The following is a 17,938-nucleotide window of genomic DNA, read 5'->3' on the forward strand; positions in this document are numbered from 1 at the left end:
GAGCCAGGAACTTATCAAAGGAAGCCATACTGTTTGCACCAGCTGTCATACATGGACTGCTGTTGGATGTTGTGTGTGCAAGTAGCTTGAATTCAAGAACAGGTATGACAGCTGGCACAAATAGTATGGCTTCCCTTGATAAGTATGCAAATAGTATGGCTTCCCTTCCGATCAAGCACTATTCTATGAGAGAACAATCTAGCCCTCACCTCTGTCAAGACAGAGGTGAGGGCTAGATTATTATTATTATTATTATTATTATTATGGGCAACTCCAGGGAGTCATTGGACTCATCGAGGGAGGCCCCAAATCATATTCATCACAACTATTTGACATTCATACAGTATCTATCATACCTCGCCTTAAACTCATTCACTGTCACAGCATCCACCACAGACTCAGGGAGCGCATTCCACTCATTCACTACTCTAAAAGTAAAGAACCCAGCTCTAACACCTTTACTAACCACACTTTTGCCCAGTTTCCATGGATGTCCCCTAGTCCTCCCACAACCAGCCCTGTTCTCAAAAATATCTTCTGAATTAATTTTATAGAAACCCTTCAGTAATTTGAATGTCTCAATCATATCTCCCCTCCTCCGCCTATCAACCAATTTTTGCAACCCACAAATCCTCAACCTGTTCTCATACGGTTCATTCCACAGACCTGCTATCATCTTGGTCACTCGCCTCTGGATCCTCTCCACCTCCTCCCCATCAAGAAGAAACCTAGGTGACCAAATCTGAGCACAGTAGTCTAGATGGGGTCTTATCAAGGCTCGATACAGAGGAACAATAACCTGCTTGTCTCTGCTTGTCATCGTATTCTTCAGCAACCAAGTGATTTGATGAGCTGTTTTGGTCACTTTTGCAATGTGTCCCCTAAATTTCAATTCCTTATCTACCAACACTCCTAAATCTCGTGCCTCATCAATTTCCTGGAGCACGGTTCCACCAATGCAGTAAACTGCCGCCAATCTTTTCACCCCAAAATGCATAACCTTACATTTTGCCACATTAAACTGACATCCATTCTCCTTAGCCCAGACCTCCAATCTATCCAAATCATCCTGCAAAATTTTGACGTCATCTGCATTCACTATTGCCCTACCCAACTTCGCATCATCCGCAAACAAATGAACTGTTCCTCTCAGATCATTTCCTATATCATTTATGAACAAATTAAACAGCAGTGGTCCAAGAACAGATCCTTGTGGCACACCACTAGTCACAGGCCGTCTTGTGGACTCTACTCCCGAGTAAACCACTCTCTGATATCTCTCCGTCAACCACCCTCCTATCCATCTCACCAACCCTATGTCCATTCCCATATACTGCAATTTACTGATTAGAATTCCATGTGGAATCCTGTCAAAGGCCTTGGCAAGGTCCAGTAGAATCACCGTAAACCCATTACCCTTATCCAGTTCAGCCGTCACTGTGTTATAATACATGAGCAAGTTACTGAGGCATGACCTACCCTTCACAAAACCATGCTGTCCCCGATACAGTATCCCATTTTCTTCTATCCAATCTTGTATTTTCCTCTTGACTATTTTCTCTAAGACCTTGACAATGATTCCTGATATGCTAATCAGTCGGTAATTTACTACAGCAGTCTTGGAACCACCTTTATGCAGTGGAACTATTTTCCCCTCTTTCCACCCGCTCGGGACTAACCCAGACCCGAGATTGTTCAGTGGATGCCCTCCTATCCTTTCCTCACCATCCATCCACTGAAATTCTGTATAACCCTTTCAGAAGCTTGTAAGTCACAATCATATCACCCCCTCTTTCTCCTTTTTTCTAGTGTCTGCAGCTTACAAATTCTCAATCTGTCTTCATAATCTGCATTCCACAATCCTGATATCATTTTTGACACTCTCCTTCACAATCTCTGCTGTATCAGAATCACCACAGAAACTAGGAGACCAGACTAGCATGCAGTAGTTCGAGGTCTTATCAAGGTCTTGTAAAGAGGCAAATAACTTTCTTATCTTTACGCACCAAGATTTGTTTCAGCATTACCATTATTTTCTGAGTGGTATTTACAGTTTTTGCTGTATGACCCTTGAACTTTCAACTTCCTGTCTAGTAAAAACCCCAAGATCCCTATCTTCATCAGTTTTTTCAAGCATAATCTCAACAATATAATATGACATTGAATATCTAATTACACCAAAATGCATGACTTTGGCATGATATGCACATATCATTTATTAACATTGAAATGACAGCCATTTTCACATGCCCATAATTCCAGCCTATTTAAATCATTCTGCAAGTATAGCATATCAGCAGCACTACTGATTATCCTACCTATCTTTGCATTAGCAACAGATAGCTGTATGTCACATATCAAATCCTTTCCAAGTCATTAATTTAAGATTGAATAACAATGGACCAAGGACTGATCCTTGAGGCACAGTAGTTACCTTGAATCTTGCAGATTCACCCCTTCCCCCATATACCACTTTTTGATATCTATTATTCAGCCATCCTTGATAGTCCATGCCAATAGTTTATAATCCGATCCCATATTCTCTAATTTATGCAACAGTATTCCATGTTTTATTCTGTCAAAAGCCTTAACAAAATCCAAAAGTATCATGGTATATCCAGTCCCCTTGTCTAACTCAGTGGTAACATCATTATTATTGAATGTGTGCAAGTTGCTAAAACATGACCTTCCTTCCCTTAGTAAATCCATGCTGTTCATTGCAAAGTAAAGATTCTCTGTCGACCCATTTCTGAATGCAATCGCTAATCAACTTTTTCAAAATCTTCACCATCACTTTTAAGATACTGATTGGTCGATAGTTGGATCGGTCTTTGCACCACCCTTGTGCAATGGGATCACCATGCATTCTTTATACTCCTGTGAAATCTTTCCTGTTCTGTGACTCAAATTATATAGCCTGGTCAAGGGAATAGCCAATTCAGTTGAACCTTCTTTTAGCATCCATGTGGATATCCCGTCAGTTCCTATTTCAGAATTCTTATTCAGTTTGTGCAACAATTGTAATACTTCCTTCTCATCCACACGAGTTTCCTCATATGGTGAAGAGGTGAGTTCAATGTTGCATATACTAGGTTGATAGCTTTCAGCAGAAAGGCTGCTTATTAGTTGAAGAATCACTTCTGCATCAATCACCCACATACCATCTGAATTCAGTATATTATTCTTTCAAATTCATTCTTTCTTTTACTTGCAGCATAACAATAGAATTCTTTTGGTCTTTCAGGTGGTCATAATTTCCTGCTTTGTAGTTCAGCATGTAACCTTTTCTGAATGTTATTGTGATTAGCTCATGATAACTGTCACCAACCAGAGGCAGATTAGTTACATCTTTAACTAAAATCCCCTCTGACACTATAATCAGATGTAACACTCTTTGGCCTTGAGTTCCTTCTGTTACATGCTGCTTGAGGAAGTTATCTCGCAACTGCTCATTAAATTCAGTTTCATTCTTCTCGTGCGATTTCATAGCTTTTCACACCCATCATGTTTATTTGTTGATGCATTTCTTTGTCACCAGCAACCGATCCACCAGGTCTGTAACAACACCCCACTGTGTATTTTTAATATTATTAGACTACACTTCACACCAGATGGCTTCAAACTCACTGCCACATGAAAAAATGCTACTAGTATTGCAGTCATAGGTCTCAACTCTAACTGAATTCAAGACATTTGATATCATTAGCAGCACATCCTCTCCTCTCTTATCTGTCTATCCTTCCTAAAAATACAGTACTCTGCACTCGATACCAGTTAGTACATCTTCTTCTGATAGCCAAGTCTCACTAATGCCTACACCATGAGGTCCCAAGGCAACAAACTCTACTCCTTTGTTTCTGATACTCCTAGCATTTGTGTAGAGACATAATAAATTACCTGCATGCTCATTTGCATACACTTGTTTGTGGTCTGCATGACACAGTTCAACAACTTGCAGATCTCTCTTCTTATTTAGTTCCTTACTTATGCAAACATCTTTACACATGCTTGATAGGTCCGAACTGGATGAACATAGAATCATTTGCTCTTCATAATCATTTCCTCAATAATAACAACCCATCATTAATTCAGTTACCTAATATTGTGGCTCTTACACACAGATTTTCACAATTCCTCCCATCAGAATTCAGTTTCCCTAACTCTCTGTGTTAGGTCTTATATCAGTTAAGAATTTTTCAAGACTCCTGATGCCAAATGCATTCAAGTGTAGGCTGCCCTCTTATACAAATTCAGTCTTCCCTCAAACTTACTCCACACATCCCCCCCCCCCCCCAAAAATCGCATCCATTCCTTCAACTCAGCCTACACATCAAATCATTTGCAATCACAGCAGCCCTTCGTTTTAATTAATTTTTATTATATTGAGGTAATATTCTTGCTATTTTCACTTTCTCACTCTTCACTCTTGCCTCTTCCAACAACCCTTTCATGTCCTCTCTCATACTGAACTTATCTCTAGTTAAGTCATTAGTGGCTACTCCAATTATGATCTCATGTACTATTCTTTTCTGTTTTTGAATTGCTTGAGTTATATTTTTAGTTTTTGCACTGGAAAAACTTGGCATTATAATCCACTCATCAATGGCATGTTTTATGATAGAGTCACTTTCTTTTAGTGTTGTACGGTGATCAGCATTCGTTTTAGAAATTATGGACTTTACAACCATGTTATAAATAACTATTTTAATTTCCCAACATTTCAACCATCATATTAACCATTGTAACCATTTTTTAAAAAAGTATTGCTGATAACTTTAAATTCGTCTTTCAGCCCTTGTTCATTGGAGCAGATCTTCAAAACCCTGTTTTTTAAAATATTAATGACACCTAGTTTTTGTGTTGGGTGGTGGTAGGAGTTTATGTGTATATGGCCAGTATGTGTCGGCTTCTGGTAAACAGTGAGGAAAGACTGCCAGAAGGAAGATGTGTGACAAGTGTATCTAGAAATGGAAGTGTGTTCTGATTTTCAATCTCAATTGTGAACTGTCTTTGTTTGTGTTGTTTGTTTAGGTGGCTAAGGAAAGTGTCTAGTGTCTGGCAGCCATGGGACCAGATCGCGAAAACATCGTCAATGTATCTAAGCCAGACTTTGGGTTTTAAAGGAGAGGATTGTATTACATGTTGCTCAAAATGTTCCATATAAAAGTTAGCAATGGGGGGGGGGGATAATGATTCTTAAAGAATCATTATTCCCTCCCCCCCCCCCTTTTTTTTTTTTTTTTTTTTTTTTTTTTTTTTTTTTTTTTGTAGGTAGAAAGCATTTTGCCACACAAAATAACCAGAACATAATACATGCACAAAGAGTGCTGTGATATCTGGAGGGAATTTGTTCTGTAAAAGAAGGATTGTGTCATTGATTGGGACATTCGTAAAGAGGGCAGAAACGTCAAAACTGACTAATAAATCATCTTTTTTCTAATGAAATGTCTTTGATTATGTTTATGATTGTGTGTTTCTGATATAGGAGGGGGGGGTGAATGACCTATCAACTCCTTGAGTGTTGCCACTAATTTCTTGGCTAGGTGATAATTCAGGCTGTCTATACCTTCGACTATCGGCCAGTGGTATGTTTTGTTTGCGTATCTTTGGTAGACCATAAATTCTCGGGGAACAAGCTTAGTGCAGAAGTAATTTTTTGACTGTATCTTCAGACTATGTTGTAATTGATTTAAGTAGTTTCTCTGTTTTTTTTTTATTCTATGGTTGGGTCGTAGTTAACAAGTTGGTATGTGCCATTGTCCGAGACTAGCAGATTCATTTTTTTTAAATAAGTGATTGAGTTTAGAATAATGGTGGCACTTCCTTTATCGGCTCTAGTTATTACGATGTTCGGATTTGATTTTAATGATTTCACCGCTCTTAATTCGTGTTTTGTTAAGTTGCTTGTTATTGTTTTCTTATGATTTATATTTAAAATATTGGCGGTTTCTAAACATATTTAATCTGCTATGTTATTTGGGATGAATCTTAAGCCTCTTTCAATATTACAAATAAAATCCAGTTTGTTCATCGATCTGGGTGCTTTGGCAAAATTTAGACCTTTGCTGAGTAGTGAGAATTCATCTTTCTTTAAGGCGTCATTGGATAGGTTAACTATGTTATTGTTACCTGCAGGTGATTGGTGGCTCCTGTTGTTTCTTGCTTCTGGTTGGTTGTTAACATTCACTGTGAAGAAATTCGAATATGTCCGTTGGTTTTGTCGATCTTTTAGTCTATGAAATTTGGATATGAGATTTTCTTTCTTAGTTTGAAGGATACGGTTTGTCGTATTGTCCATAATCTTTTCTAGGATAATCGAAATATCTGTGTTCAAGTAACTTGAAAGTTCAGATTTTACATTTTTTACCTGGTTTTGAGTTACTTGGCTGTTACCCAAAACCAGGTACAAAATGTAAAATGAACAAAATGTAAACTGAAAGACGAATATAAAGTTATCAGCAATACTTAAATGGTTACAGCCAAAACACTATTAACAAAATTCTCTACAAGACCTCAATAAAAAACAAAGATAAACCAGACTACAATAAAACTATAACCATTCCTTACATTAAAGGGACATCAGATAAAATAAACAGAATGCTACAGAAATGCAACCTCAAAGCCACCTTTAAACCGCCTGCAAAATTAAAAAGCTTACTCAGCTCATCCAAAGACCCACTCCCTCTGCTGGCCCACCCTGGAGTATACGTTTTTATTGCACCTGTAATCTACCATATGTAGGGGAAACAGGATGCACAATTCCTATCAGACAAAAGGAACATAAACAACACATTAAATATAATAACTATGGTGTAGCTAGCCTTTCTGATCATGCCCTGAACACTTTACATAGAATTGACTGGGAAAGCACCAGTTTTTTACATCACACCAAAACATGGTTTGAACGCAAATTTATGGAAGCTTGTGAGATTCTTATCAACCACCCCAATCTGAACAATAATGATGGTCTGAAAATCCAAGCATATGGGAGGCACATATTCTACCCACAGAACCTTTCTCTCTAAGAGTTAACTATGAACAGGACTGTAGATAATCCAGAATCCTAAATCTATTATAATATAACAATTGTAATGTTAAATTAGGACATCATTGTTACTGTAAGAAAACTATCTATAAGAAGAAATGTTTCTCTCATGTTATCTTAAATAGAATTTAGCTTTGATGTAGTTTTTAAATAATTAATTAATTTGTAATTTTATCTGTATTTTTTTTTTTTTTTTTCACTAATGGTCATACTAGTAGAATAACCAGTGATCAAATCATTGTTTCTTTAGCTTACTGTGGAAAATGTAACTCAGCTTATCCTTGTATATTTGTATATACTCCAGATGATGACCTTAATATGAAGGTCGAAATGTTGGGATATTAAAATAGTTATTTATAACATGGTCGTAAAGTCCATAATTTCTAAAATTAATAATAGAGTCACCATACCAAATAACATCCTTCATTTTTATATAATGAAATCTGGTGAATTCATCACTAAAAACACATGTACTAACCACAGTAATGACTATTTAATTCGTAAATATTTCATCCCAAGTATCTTGGGTCATCATCAGTACAGTAGTTCAAACAATACTAGGAATAACATACAGTTAGGGCGCATGATTATAATGGAATCTCAATATGTGTGCAGTAACATGTTATAGAAGTAAATTAAATATAACTGAAAAAAAAAAAAAAAAATATATATATATATATATATATACAGTAAAACCCCATTGTTACGTTCCCACAATATGTGTTTTCCTGCCATTTACGCCATTTTCCATTGGTCCCTTCTTAAGGCCTATTCTTATGATATATTGTTTTCCCGCCATTAACAACTTGATGTGGACGTTATTTCCGTGATTTGCGTTTTTTTCTCGGGTGGCAATACTGATTTTCGAATCAATTTCTGCGGAAATCTGTGCATTTCTGTTCCCAGATGGCGTTGCTTTCAGCTGTAGTTTCGTTTCCCCCATCGTGGTGATTTGCACGCTTGCAGCAATAATGTAGTGATGAGTGACACCGTGATTTTTCAATCACAGTATGAATTGATATTGCAGAATTTCTGCTACATAATTTAGCATGTGAAAGTTGCTTTCAAGTTGCTGTGGTGGATTATCCATGTTAGTAACATGGAGAAAAAAAGACAGAAAATGTATTTCGGTAGAAGAAAAGATGGCAATTCTGCGACGTGTAGATTGCTATGCCGGAACACGTGTGCATTTAACAAAAGATCTTGGAACTCTCCGTGTCCACTTTGAACACAATAGTAAAAAACAGGTCAAGCATTGAACTCAATGCAAAGCAATCTCTGTCGCTATGTCAAATAAAATAAAAAATAAAAAAAATAAAGATTTCTTTTAAAAATAGATAAATGTAAGTAATTGTAAATTCATTTATTTTCAGTTATTACATTTTGTAATGTAGTATGTAGAGTCACATAATAGCAGTAAGTCATCTTTTAGCCTTTTTTTAAATTATTTTTTACATTTCCTGCTATTTACACTTTTTTCCATCAGTCCCCTGAAAAGTGTAAAAAAGGGGTTTTACTGTATACAGTAATATCTCATTAATCCGAACTAATAAAAACCGCGCTCGTTCGGATTAGCGAATTTCCCCCCAAGAGACAACAATAACTAGCGTTTAAGACAAAAATAATCAGATTCTAATGATACATCAATTTAATTCTGTAAATAAATGAAGTAACTGATAGAAAAAAGCTAGTGTACTGTAATGTGAAACTTAAAAAAATTATACAAGTTTATTTTAATAAAAAAATTTAGTTTGTATGTACCTGTATTGTTGAGGATTCTGATTTAATAAAATTGCATTGTTCAGTACATAACTTAATTTGCATAAAAAATATCACTTCCTTGTACACAACACAAAAAAAAGTTTCACAAAATAACACACACAAAAATTTTTTTTTATTTCTCTGTAAAAAAGTCACTGATTTTCTTTTGCTTCTCGGAAGCTAAACGTTTTTCGAATGCTTCTTCTCGGAGCTGCATTAGCAATAAAATTTTGTGGAATGGAGTATCATTCTGCTTAGCCCATGCTATACACATTAAAACTGTCAACTGCCTCTTCATGTTTTACTTCTTTTTTTCAAGTTCTTTATCATAATTATCTTCTTCTAATTGATTCTGTAGCATCATATTTATAATTTCAGCATCTGATTTGATTTCGAATTCACTTTTCAGTTCTACCTGTAATCCATTCCTTAACATCTCTTTGTGAAATATCAACATTTGGATTTATATTTTTAACTAAATTATGCATGTTTTGAATTTCCTCTTTTTTGTATATCACCGTTGTTATCTTGGTAAATTCTAGAAGGCCACAGTTTTTTCCATGATGCTCGAATTGCTTCAGGTTCGAGGCTTCCCATGCAGCAGCAACTGAGAATGTTACATCCTTCAAATTTATATTTTTTATTGATGTGTTAATGTCATAATTTTGGGAAATTACATTTAAAAGCAGGTTTTTACGATTTTTAATTGAATGGATTGTATTATGTTCTGCTCCATTGGTTGCAACAATGGAGTACAGTTTGGAGGCGAAGTAATAGTACACAAAATAATAATAAGAATAAATAAAAAATTTTTCTTTCAAACCTTTTTTTTCTTTCAAAAAATTTTTCTTTTTTGTATATCACCGTTGTTATCTTGGTAAATTCTAGAAGGCCACAGTTTTTTCCATGATGCTCGAATTGCTTCAGGTTCGAGGCTTCCCATGCAGCAGCAACTGAGAATGTTACATCCTTCAAATTTATATTTTTTATTGATGTGTTAATGTCATAATTTTGGGAAATTACATTTAAAAGCAGGTTTTTACGATTTTTAATTGAATGGATTGTATTATGTTCTGCTCCATTGGTTGCAACAATGGAGTACAGTTTGGAGGCGAAGTAATAGTACACAAAATAATAATAAGAATAAATAAAAAATTTTTCTTTCAAACCGCAGTTCGGATGATTGGAGGGTTTGGACTAAAGATGTTTGGATTTGCGAGATACCACTGTATATATATATATATATATAAAGATTATTTTACACAATTTTGTATGACAATTTCCCATATTTTAGGAATAGTAAGAACGTCGTTGCGGTTTAAATTTGGTCTGTGTAGTAGGGCTTCAGCACTTCCTTTATATAAACATTCATATTTATATAAAGAACTGTGTAAACGTTTCGACTTCTCCCATTGGATCCTATGGTTTGGATTTTCAACTCCGTGTTGGGAGAGACCAGATTTCTGCAGTTTGAAAAGACGAATGTGGTCGATGTTCCGAGATGCGTTTCTGAACAGAGCTACCTGTCTGACCAAAGTAAGACAATTTGCAGGAGCATGGGATCTCATGAACACCAGGTAACACCAGAGGTGAGAGTTTATCCTTAGGAGAAGATAACAAGTTATAGATTTGGTTGATAGGTTTGCAAGTAGTGGCAAAATTGTACTCATAATTTTTGAAAGACATTCGGAGATGTCTTTGACGTAAGGTATGGGAATCCTATGGACTTCTTCTGGTCCTCTGATGATTCTGATGATTTTTTGAGTTGTTTTAAGATTATATCCATTTAGTATGGCTGTATTTTTGATTATTTCTAGTTCTTAGTTTAGACAATCTTCAGAGGAGCAGAATTTGTGTGCTCTGGAAACAAGTGATTTAATGATGATACCCTGTGGAGATTCTTTTTCTAGCGTAAAGTTGATGCGAGGGTGAAGAAGGTTTATTTTATCTAGAAACAGTTGTAATTCCTGTTCGGGATGATCCCAGACTGCAAATACGTCGTCGACATATCGTAACCAAATTTTTGGTTTGGGTATCAAAAGTGAATATTTTTTCTTCAAGGTGTTCTAGAAACAGGTTTGCTAAGTTTGGTGATAAAGGAGATCTCATTGCTGTTCCTTCTTCTTGCTTGTAAATTTGACCTTTTCAGGTGACGTAACCGGATGTAATAACAAATTTGAATAATTCAGCCATATCAGAAGGAAATTTTTGAGTTAATAATTCTACTGTTTCTTTGTGGGGAATGTTCGTGAAGAGGGAGACAATGTCGAAGCTAATTAACAAGTCATTTTTTAACAGTTGAATGTCTTTTATTTTTGCATGAAATTCTGTGGAATTTTTGATTGAAGAGGCTGAGTGGCCTATGTGAGGACGGAGAAGGTTAGATAAGAATCCTGATAACTTGTAAGTTGGACTGCTAATAGAATCTACGACGGGTCTGAGAGGAACATTAATTTTGTGAAGCTTAGGTAAGCCATAAATTCTGGGAGGCTTAGCATGGTATGTCTTGAGTTTATTAATTGTTTCTTCATCTGAGGAGGTTTCATCAAGTAACTTGTTTAATTTCCTGAGTTGACGTTTTGTAGGATCATAATCCAGTTTGGCATAAGTATTACGATCTCGGAGTAATAAATTTATTTTTCGGTCGTATGAATTGGTATCAAGAACCACAGTGGTATTTCCTTTGTCAGCTCTGGTAATGATTATGTTTTTATTACGTTTTAAGGATATAATAACTTTCAATTCTGATGGTGGGATATTTAAGTCCGAAGGTTTGGCATCGTAGATTACTTTTGCTACCTCGAAACGAAGTCTGCTGGCTTCAGTACTGGAAAGATGGCAGATGTTTCTCTCTATGTTATGTATGAAATCTAAATATGGGAAACATTTAGGTGAAATCACAAATTTATGACCGCTTGCTAGAACATTTAATTCGTCTGTTGTTAGTGGACAGTTAGATAAATTGACTACCCATTTTTCCGTTGGTAATATGTTAGTGATCTTTTTTGATCGATTTAACAGATTAAGGTATTTATTATGAAGATTATTATTGCTTTTATCAAAAGCTTTTTTCCCCGAATTCTTTGAGACAATAATAATCAATTGTAGCAGATCTTGATTTAATGTATTTGATAAGTCTGTTTCTAGTTCCGTAATTTTTAAATTATCTATTGCCAATTCATGCTTAGAAACTCGTAACTGATTGAGTAGTAAGGAATAGCTTGCGTTCTGATATATTTTATGGGCACCTGGAGATTTGATGACTTCTTTCAGTTTTGCAAAAGTTGGAATGAGATTATCGTGTCTGCACTTTTTTAAAAAAGAGATTCTAGCACGTAGCTTACCCTGTTTTAGTTGAAGCTTGCCTAGTAAGTCGGTCTTCTGTGCTGTCAGTTCCCTGTGAAGGAATAAGACGTTTTTATATAATGAAACCTGTGGTGAATTCATGACTAAAAACACACGTACTAACCACAGTAATGACTATTTAATTCGTAAATATTTCATCCCAAGTATCTTGGGACATCATCAGTACAGTAGTTCAAACAATACTAGGAATAACATACAGTTAGGGTATATGATTAGAATGGAATCTCAATATGCGTGCAGTAACGTGTTATAGAAGTAAATTAAATGGAGGACTGGACTAGGAAAAATGGATGTCAATTTAATGTCGCAAAGTGTAAGGTTATGCACTTTGGGGTGAAAAGAATAGCAGCAGTATATCACATTGGTGGAACCATACTCCAGGAGATTGATGAGGCCAGGGATTTGGGAGTGTTGGTGGATAGGGAATTGAAGTTTAGGGGGCACATTGCAAAAGTGACTAAATCAGCTCATCAAATCACTTGGCTTCTGAAAAATACTTTAACATGCAGAGACAAACAAATTGTTGTTCCTCTGTATCGAGCCTTGATAAGACCCCATCTGGACTACTGTGCCCAGTTATGGGCACCAGGGTTTCTTCGTGATGGGGAGGAAGTGGAGAGGATCCAGAGACGAGTGACCAAGATGATAGAAGGTCTGTGGAATGAACCTTATGAGAATAGGTTGAAGATTTGTGGGTTGCAGAGATTGGACGATAGGCGAAGGGAGGGTGATATGATTGAGACATTCAAATTACTGAAGGGTTTCTACAAGATTGATCCAGAAGATATTTTTGAAAATATGACTGGCAGTGGGAGGACTAGGGGCCATGCATGGAAGCTGGGCAAGAGCGTGGTTGACAAGGGTGTTAGAGCTAGGTTTTTACTTGGAGAGTGGTGAATGAGTGGAATAAGCTTCCAGAGTCTGTTGTGGGTGCTACGACCGTGAATGAGTTCAAGGCAAGGTATGATAGATACTGTGTGAATGTCGAATAGTTGTTCTTGACATGATGTTAGGGCCTTCCTCGATGAGTCTGTCGACTCCTTGGAGTTGCCCGGAACAACAACAACAACAATAATAATAATAATAAATATAACTGAAAAAAAAAAAAAAAAAAAAATATATATATATATATGTATATATATATAAAGATTATTTTACACAATTTTGTATGACAATTTCCCATACTTTAGGAATAGTAGGAATGTCGTTGCGGTTTAAATTTGCTCTGTGTAGTAGGGCTTCAGCACTTTCTTTATATAAATGTTCATATTTATATAAAGATCTGTGTAAAAGTTTCGACTTCTCCCAATGGATCCTATGATTTGGATTTTCAACTCCGTGTTGGGAGAGACCAGATTTCTGCGATTTGAAAAGACGAATGTGGTCTTGATGTTTTGAGATGCGTTTCTGAACAGATCTACCTGTCTGACCAAAGTAGGACAATTTGTAGGAGCATGGGATCTCATAAACGCCAGGTAACATCAGAGGTGAGAGTTTGTCCTACCATATCGAAAGAACTCCCTAATTTTCTTTTATTTTTTTCATTAGTCAACTGCTGCTCATACTGCACTTTTGCTACCCTTACCAACCAAGTCATCCTCCTTGCCTGTTGTTTGTACTCATCATGGAACTGATTATTACCACTCATCTTATGCTGCCTCTATTGCACAAGCTGGAGTGGGCTTTCTGTCAGGAGTCCTTAAACTTCATTGTAGCATCCAAAAATAATATTTAAGTCTTTTTCAATGTCCTTTCCATTCCATTGTTTCTGTAATAATCTGTTTAGATATTCTTTCATTTCCAATTCTATTTAAATGACATCAGCTAAAATATTCAAGTGCATTGAATAGCCTCCATATCTTAGTTATAACTGAGGTGATCATTTCTGGTGAGCATGGGAGCGGCGAACCTGAGGTACCTGATGCTGGACCAAGCCTTACATCACATAATATACATGTCTTATATTATCTGCAGACTGGTCCCTCCCCTTCTTGCTCTCTCGTTTTCTTTTTTCTTGCTCTTTCTCTCAATGCTCTTAGAGTATTCGAGGTCTAGGGATGTATCTTTCCTGTTTAGCTGAACTTTCTTCATAGCAGTTGAAGTCTGCCTTCTCTCCCAGGTGCCTTACCTAAGTAGGCTGCCCTTCCACAAAGCCTGTTCAGCAAGAGAGGATTTGACCAAAACCTCTGAAATGATGGATAATAAGTATAAAAGAGGCTGTAGATCCCAAGGCCACAGTGGGCACATAAAGAGCACAGATGCGACTCTCTCTCTCTCTCTCAACCATATAACAGACCAGACTTAAATTCTTTGGGGAGGTCTGCTCTTGATGAGAAACTTGAGAAATACTATATGCAGACTAAGAACAACAAAAATTATATGCATTTACCCTACAACTGTAGGGCATTATTAGGACAAACAAGATTAGAAGAATTACTATTGGAATCAGAAAAGATAAAATGGGACATTGGATTGAGTGAAATTCAGAGATTTGATGAAAATAGTACCAATCTAAAGAATGGACACCTACTCTATGTTATGGTAACAGCCTAAGATCCAGGGATGAATTGGCTTCCTAATTAATTGCTCCATAAAAGATAAAATACAAGAATAAAATATATCACAAACAGAATTGTAGAACTCTACCTTAAAATAAATGGACGTTATAAATTAAGAATTATACAAGTTTATGCACCAACCTCAGACCACACAGAATACGAAATAAATGCATTCTATGAAACACTAGACCAACTGGTAAATTGCAATATACATTCTTTTCAATCTTGATGAGTGATTTCAATAGTAAATTAGGTGTAAGGGATGAACATCTAGCAGCAATTGGCACATACGGATTTTGCTATTACAGGATGTTATTACAGATTTTATAATACCACAACCACCATCCACATCAATGTAGGATATCTCTATCACTTTTATCAACTATTGCCCTTCCCAAAACTGGGAAGGGCAATAGTTGATAAAGCAAACAACTGAATATCCCCCCCCCCCCCCAAAAAAAAAATTTCTGCAAATATCATTAACATACATATTAATTGTCCTAGTTTTTCAGAACCCTGGAGCTCTACTAGTCACCCTCATTCACCTTGATTTAATTTTCTCATATACCACCTTCTGATTCTATCACCCACCTCCTACCTATCCATGTCACCAGCTTCATATCCATTTCCATTTGCTCCAACTTATGTAATAGTTTTCCATGCAGTATTCTGTCAGATGCCTTTGCCAAGTCTAACAGTATCATGGGGTAGTATTTCATTTATTCAGTTCTTATTATAAATTTGTCACCTTATTATAAAATGTGAATAAATTATTGAAGCAGAAGGCCCTCAGTAGGAATGTGATACTCTATAGCCCAGTGGTCTCAAACTCAAATTGCATGTGGGCCGAATTGCACGATGTGAAAGCAGCTGATTGGCCGGAATTTTTTTTTTTTTTAACAAAATGAGAGTGAATATATATATATATATATATATATATATTGAATCGTACTTACCACTAATGTATGGATACCACCCCTTTATAATTATGAAACCCTTTTTATAACCTTTATAACTTGAGAATAAATAATGACAACCTATTCTCTTTCTCTTATTTATTAAATTTTTCTTCAACACATACAGAAAAAATACATATGTTTGTATGTAAATAATTATAAACTTCTTTATTTCTTACTGCAACTTGACACTTGATGGCGTTTCGATTCTGATAAAGTTTGTAGCCTTGGAGTAAAATTACTAGAACTTATCTTCATCACAGATTGTAGATGCTCATCGGCCAATCGGGTTCTTTTCTTAGACTTATTAATTTTCAACTGCGAAAAAAACTGTTCACATATAAATGTACTCCCAAACAAAGAGCGATTATTCTTATTGCAAAAATTCATAACTGAGGGTATTTATCTTTTGACAAGTACGAATAAAAGTTAATCAAATTTGTATCATCAAATCTTTGAATAAGATTTATATCACACTGTAAATTAATTAGCTCCATTTGTAGATTTTCTGGTGCGTTATTCATGTTAGTTTTTAATGGTAATGAAAATAATGTAAAATCGGACTCCAAATCATTAAAATCTTTAAATCTTTCTTCAAATTCTTGTCGTAATAATGCTATTTTTCTTGCATATTCTTGAGATTTTTCATTTGAAATAATAGGGTTTAAGATGTATAAAATGTATGAAATTTTTTGATTCCAGTTGTGTTTCCCATAATTGCAATTTAACTTTAAAAGCTTTAATACAAGCATACATGGCAGTGATAAGTTTATTCTTTCCTTGCAGCTCTTTAGTGAGAATATTTAAATGGCCAGCTAAGTCAACAAGAAATGCTAAATCTGTTATCCATGTATAATTACGTAGCTCGTCGATGGTTTTATTTTTTTGTGTCATGAAATTTTTGATTTCATTTATTAAATCAAAAAACGTTTTAATACAGCTCCTCGACTTAACCACCTCACCTCGTTACAATAAATCATTTCTCCGTACTCAATTTCTTCATGCAATGCAACAAATTCTCGATGATTCGGAGCTCATCCATGGATAAAGTTTACTGTTTCCATAACATTATCCATCTGCAAACTTTTGGCACAAAGTGCTTCTTGATGAATAATGCAATGTATAGGGCAAAATTTATTCCGAAATTTTTCTTCTTTCGCTATATTTCTTAATTTTACTGCTACTCCATTTTTTTTGCTAGCCATAGCAGCTGCACCATCACTTGCAAATCCAACCATTTTATCCCAACTTAATTTATATTTACCTATTACAGTTTTTATTTCAGAAAAAATATCCTGTGCACCAGTTTTTCCTTTCATAGGAATTATTTCCAATAATTCCTCAATTACTTCAAATTCATCAATAACACCTTGTACGAAAACTGCAAGTTGTGCTATATCTGTGATGTCATTACTCTCATCAACTGCTATTGAGAATGCTGCAAAATCTATACTTTTTTCTTTTAACTGACATCGTAAATCACTAGCGATTTCGTTAATACGTTCCGCTACCATGTTGGCTGACAAACTAATATTTTTAAATAATTGTTGTTTGTCAGGACAAAGAAGTTCAGCAGACTTAATCAAACAATCTTTAAGGAATTCGCCATCAGTAAATAGTTTTGATCATTTTGCAATGATGTGCGCGAGAGCAAAACTTGCGTGAACTGTTGCTTCACTAGATTTATTTGCTTCATTAAAAAAAATTTTGTTGTCGTTGTAAGCCAGATTTCAGAAACTGTAACTTTTCTTCCCTCAATTTGCCTTCCAATATTTCAAATTTTTCTTCATGATTTGTTTCGTAATGGCGACGTAAATTGTATTCTTTTGGAACTGATATTCCCTTATCACAAATAAAACATACAATTTTATTGTGCAAAACACACAAAAGTACATAATTTCCCATTTATCTTGAAAAACACGTCCTTCTTTGTCCACTTTTCTTTTACTCTTTGTTAAAGACATGGCTTGCATCTCTTAAAATCACTATTATAATTTTATTTACAACTTCAATTCAACGAGATGAATTTTCGTATGAAAGCAACACTCAAAAGTTATTCACCATTCTAAACGATAGGTATTGATATAATGTAGATCTAACAACAAGCACAAATAAACAGGTTTTATAAGCTGTACATTAGTTTGTCTCCATCTATATTGCGCACTGCGCAGCTGTGCATCGGAAACACCAGAATACTGAAGTGCCACCAACTGTCGGCTGGGGAACTAAATTTACTGATTGTAAATGGACTG

At 35.5% G+C, this 17,938-nt stretch overlaps 1 protein-coding gene across 6 annotated transcripts in view; it reads left to right on the forward strand.

Annotated features, from left to right (window-relative positions):
* Positions 1–17,938, forward strand: part of LOC150103147 (lysine--tRNA ligase-like) — a 254,541-nt gene that overhangs the window by 39,164 nt on the left and 197,439 nt on the right. The window lies entirely within an intron of this gene.

This window comes from Typopeltis vanoorti, chromosome 9, assembly GCF_054136105.1.
Source record: "Typopeltis vanoorti isolate ZY-2024b chromosome 9, IOZ_Tvanoo_1.0, whole genome shotgun sequence".
Lineage (NCBI taxonomy): Eukaryota > Metazoa > Arthropoda > Arachnida > Uropygi > Thelyphonidae > Typopeltis > Typopeltis vanoorti.